This window comes from Pseudoliparis swirei, chromosome 8 (genome assembly GCF_029220125.1).
Source record: "Pseudoliparis swirei isolate HS2019 ecotype Mariana Trench chromosome 8, NWPU_hadal_v1, whole genome shotgun sequence".
Taxonomy (NCBI): Eukaryota; Metazoa; Chordata; class Actinopteri; order Perciformes; family Liparidae; genus Pseudoliparis; species Pseudoliparis swirei.
In genome coordinates this window covers 496537-501896 of record NC_079395.1, presented here as the reverse complement: position 1 = coordinate 501896, position 5360 = coordinate 496537, and the positions used below count along the sequence as shown (strand labels likewise).

At 39.5% G+C, this 5360-nt stretch overlaps 1 long non-coding RNA gene across 3 annotated transcripts; it reads right to left on the bottom strand.

Moving 5' to 3' along the window:
• Positions 1-681: 681 nt before the first annotated feature.
• Positions 682-4659, bottom strand: LOC130198272 (uncharacterized). 3 transcript variants are annotated; one of them, XR_008832606.1, is made up of 9 exons: positions 4391-4659; positions 3436-3569; positions 2901-3035; positions 2691-2810; positions 2272-2370; positions 1934-2155; positions 1665-1832; positions 1223-1350; positions 682-1108 (listed from the first exon to the last, which is right to left on the bottom strand). It is a non-coding gene; the product is annotated as an uncharacterized LOC130198272 (long non-coding RNA). The 3 variants fall into 3 exon arrangements; XR_008832604.1 differs by lacking the exon at positions 4391-4659 and having other exon boundaries at positions 3436-3746; XR_008832605.1 differs by lacking the exon at positions 4391-4659 and having other exon boundaries at positions 2691-2784; positions 3436-3746.
• Positions 4660-5360: the final 701 nt, after the last annotated feature.

The following is a 5360-nucleotide window of genomic DNA, read 5'->3' as shown; positions in this document are numbered from 1 at the left end:
AACATTGAACACAGCAGAACCAGTGGCCTTGATAACTGACTGACATTCAAATATGTCACGTTGACCCTCTGGAGGCTGGGGGCATTTTATACATTTTACAAAATAAATTAAATTCACCGTTTAAAGTCTTTTGCATGTGACACACCCCCACGTGTTCTACATCAAACATTCCAGAACAATCTCAGCTCTGAAATGAGCCTCATTGTCCTCGCGCCGTGTCCTCTGGTTCTCTGACTGACAGGCTGCTAAATGAGCCTAACCTGTGAGGTGGGAGGTCCTTTGTGATTTACTGAGTGTTCATTGGTTTTTTTTCCCCCTCGAAATGTTGACAGACAAACGGATTGACCAATCACGTTGAAGGTTTCGTGTGTCGCTTTCTTTCCGCGCCGCGTCACCCGACACGTCGCCCCTTCGTTCCTCTGTGTATCAGAGGGGGAGACGGGAGGAAGGAGGAGCAGGAGGAAACCCGACTGATTCATCCACGAGTTAAACTGATTTCTGCTCCTTATTTTCGCGGAGAAATGATTGTTTTAAAAACGGAAACAGTGTCAAACCGTACTGCCGCGGTTAAAAAAAAAAAAAAAAAAACTTGCGTTAATTGCGTTAAAATATTTTAGTGCGTTAACGCGGCCAAATTAATCGCATAGATTAACGCGTTAACGCTGACAGCCCTAATTTTAACACATACAACTAAATTAGTATTTGTCTGAGAGCTCTTACAAATGAAAAACAACATTTTAGAATACCTTAATTCTGGAATGGAGCCCTCACAGAAAAACAAATCAGAAAAATCTACTCAACGCAGCATCTGAGCCCTCAACTCTGCAACTCTAGGATTCACCTTGGTTGTATCAATATCGATTTCATAAATGGTTGACTGAAGGACGTTGTACACATTGACGAGATCGTGGTTGTACGAAGTGCCAAAGACAAAGTGAGCTTTGAAAAGCTCATCAAATCAAGCAAGAGAGCCAGATGACTTACAAGATCTTGCATGTTTGTCAATGAAGTACTTGTGAATCACATTCCTCTGAGTTCCCACAGCAAGCAGGTATGGTTGAAGGCTGCCTGCGATTCCATCGAGATGCCCCTGGATGCTGGTCCCTGTCTGTGACAGAAGAAAAAGTTTGAGAAAACAGCTTTTTTTTTAAAACACCAAGAAAACGACAAAAAGATATGTGGTGTGATATAGCTCGTGATGTTTCCTGTATGGCAGCCTTACCTTGATGAACTTCACAAGATTCTCACTGGTTTGTCTGGCGGAGAGCTTTCCTGGTCTCTTGCGGCCAAGAGGTGACGGCGGCAGCAGGTGCACAAGGATCAAAATGGACGACATGTCACTGTCCCATCCTGAAAGAATAAAGTAATAATGAAAAACAAAGACTTCCAGGATTACTTTAATACAAAAATCTAAACACTACTTTATGTACCAAAAAAAGTCAGCACAAATAGTGTTGCACTTCTAATGCTCCCATTTACAATAAATAGGCTTTATGCACAGCTCCACTACTTCCTGAACTTAAGCCAGCTCCTTTATTTCCTGTCTTACATTGTTGGACCAACTGATTAATCCAGCTGCATCAAGTGCTTTTTTCCTAAAAACATTCAATCTTATCACAACCAAAACAGAACAATAACAATATAATCCATTTATTTCGCCTCACCACTTTCGACTTCTGTTGTGGATTCAGCAGTCTGGACGAGGTACTGCAGATCATCCGACTGAGACCACGGCTTTGTTCAAGGACTTTTTTCTTGTAAATTGTGGGCCACTTCTCCAGGAACTTTGCAGAGATGTCATCATCAAACATCAAAGTAAAATCTTGCTCAATCTGCAGAATAGATGAAATCATGTTGTTAATGATGTTTCTTAAATACAAGTCAACAAGTTACAAGTTAAAATACAAGTTACAATGAAGTAAGTTGAACATACTAATCCTTGTATGTCCAGGAATCTTGGGAAGGCCAGAAAGACATCAGAGGACTTCACTGGATCATGAATGATCTTTTGGCGATAGTTGAAGGTCTGCTTCATCTTCGTCATAACAATTCCTTCATCAGCTGTATGCTTCATCAGTGCAATGGCCTCAGAACACAAGCTGTCAGTTATTGGGGATTGTCCCCTCCCTCAAGTCTCTTTCAGCTGATGGGCCCCCTGTAACAGTGGATATGATGGATATGACAGTGTCCTAGGATTTAATAAACAACACTTGGGAACTCTGCCATGATTCTCATGTATGCAGTTTGGTTACAGGTAACAATAACACATACCCATTTGTGTTCTTGAGAGTCTCATGGCCTTCTTTTGTCCATCAGAAGCTTCCTTTTGGACAAACTTCAATCTCCAAGCCAGATACCCACTCCCATCTTCTGCAGTGTAAAAAATTTCCGAAAAAGGTATTATTCAGAGTGAAATGAATTGTTATTTTGAACAAGTTTGAATTAGCAGGATAACATATTTTAACACATAAATCTAAAAAATGCAGCAGCTGAGCTGAACTTGCTCAAGACTGGACTGCTACCACTGATGGTGGACGTGCATGAATGTTAACATCTTTAGTTTTTCTCAAACCATAGCCAAGCAGTTAATATATACATATTTTTTAAATCTAGCTGTACATCATGCTCGAAAACTGTTGAGTTTAGAAGTGAAGACTAAATAGGTAGGACTAATTATTTTCTGAACTTACATAACCAAACTTGCTCCTTGGATCAGCCAGGTATGGGAACAAGTTGATGATCCCCTTTGCGTAGTCCTCTTTGACACGCCTTGAAGGACTTGTCCTACACATACACACAAACTATGAGCACTGTTGAAAATATTAGAGTGTAAATGACACTGTCAGCAAACTTGGTGCATACAAAACGTTAGTTGTGAATTAAATAATATTTCAGCATACCCATGTTCACTTATTTGTGCAACCAATATCTTGACCATGTCGCTCCGCCTGCCATCTGTTAAGACTTTTTGTCTGAGCATACTCATTGATGATCCTCTCTCCGCCAGGTTTGTTCTTTAGAACATCTTCAATCATCTAGGTGACATTAAAAAAAATTACACTACTATAAAATCAGATCAATGTAAACACATAAATCTCCTCATCTACGAGCACACACGACTTCTATGTAGAGCTGCAATAATTAATCAAACAAAAAATAATCAACTATTTTGATAATCGAATAATTGGTTTGAGTAGGGTTTTTTGAAACCAAATAAGCTTTTAAGAAGATTTCAGCTTCTTAAACGTTAATATTTCTGGTTTCTTTGTTCCTTTATGACAATGGACTCAATATCCCTTTAGTTTGTGGACGAGACATTTGTGGACGTCATCTTGCGGCTTGGGAAACTGACATTTTATTGACTAAACAACAAATCGATTAATTGTTTAAAATGTAAACTTTTTGAAGGTGTGTAGTGCAATCAGCATTGCTTACTTTGGCAAGAGAGGTGTTTTCAGCTCTCTGTCTTGTGGCAGGACTGCACTGCAATATTACGGTGTCATCAGAGTCCCCATCAATATCCCCACTGGAGCTGGTAAAGGAGCTGCTTGCAGGGGAACTCAGGCAATCTGTCAAACCATGTAAACATTCAGCTGGTGTGATTAACACGAATACCATACAATTGCCAAAAGTATTAAAGTAACTACCAAAAAAATATCATACAAACAAAGATTATTGGAGCTATAATAAACTAACAATCCAGCAGATTTATCTGCTCGTCTTAAATAGAACATGTTAGGCTCGCCAAGACTCAAAGAATGAATGACACGGTGTGCTCAGTGGCTACGTGGTTAACCCTTGTGTTGCCTTTGGGTCATTTTGACCCGAATCAATATTACACCCTCCCCCCGCTTTAGGATTAATTTGACCCCATTCAATGTTTAATGTCGGTGTTCTTTCGGTAGTCAACAAACAAACATAAAGTGCCTCACACTTAAACTTGGAAAACAATATTAATTCTAATAATTTTCTGGAGGTTTTAATTGCTGGCGTCAAATTGAACCCAAAGGGTAAAATATGTTAGTAAATATAAAGGTAACAGGAGGGTGAAACATTGAATCGGGTCAAAATGACCCAACGGCGGGGGGAGGGTGTAATATTGATTCGGGTCAAAATGACCCTAAGGCAACACAAGGGTTAAGACTCTTAAGTCCAAGGTTGGGATGCTGAACTTCTTGGAACCTGTGAACATAAAAAAAATTAATGCACTTAAAATTTAATATGAACTCCAGAACAAGGGAAATTTAATAAAATAAGCAATATAAACCTCTACAGTTAAGGTATATCTTCTCCTTAGTAATAGTGCATTAAAATCTGCACCATGCCCCCAAACCGACAGCTTCAGTTTGTTTACTGTGTTAGACTGAAATTCATTAGGTTTTCCACTCACCACTTTCCAAATACAATGCGTACTTGGCCCTCAAAACAGAGGTATTTTTGTCGATCTCTGTACTTCACTCCAACAGCATTCATCCTACATGACATGAAAAGGTTATATGTATTAGCTTTTGCACATCTATTTACAAAGTCATTCATTAACATTTCTAATCCATTGTCCACCTTGACTTATTCCATTTGTATGTTACACATGTTGTCTATGCTGCTCTGATTAAGTAAATCGGGTGAACAAAATAATGGCCAACTCTATAGCAGCAACAAGTTACGTAAATGACATGTCTCAGGGCTCCAGACTAACTTTTTTAACTAGGAGCACAGTCGCTCCTAACTTAAAATGTTAGGGGCGCAAGCAGAAAATTTAGGGGCGCACTTTTTCCTGGGTCAAAATGGGTCTTGGGTGCTCCCAAAAAATTTTTTTGCGCGCTATGCACGCACCTTCTATTCATGCAGGTCGAGCTGTTGAGTGAGTGATCAGCAGCTGGCCGCTCTGTCCATTCACGCACCTCACAGTTGTATATTGATCAGACAAGAAGACACGCTTATCAACTCCAGTGTTTCCCCTACTATTATAACAGGGTGAAATCTCCACCCGCCACTCTGTAATTTTCGTCTACCCCCCCTCCTGGAACTCTTGGGGAAATCTATATACAGGACTTTTCTTAACATACAAAAGACTGACTAATTTTTATAAACTCTTCCTTGGTCCAGTAAAAATGTTTTAATGTTAGCATAATTTAAGCTAAATCTCAGAAACTATCTATAAAGATACAACATCAGTTCATTGTTTACTTTTATATGTTAGTGTATGATTTGTCGACATCTTATTTTGATAGACGGATGTTGTTTCACGTGGTTCTTTCCGCTAACTTTGCAAAACCGGATGTTGTCACTTAAATCCTTCCGCTAACTTTATCAAAATCCTCGCGCGCTCCCGATCGAATGCGTTTACCGTGAACATCAGT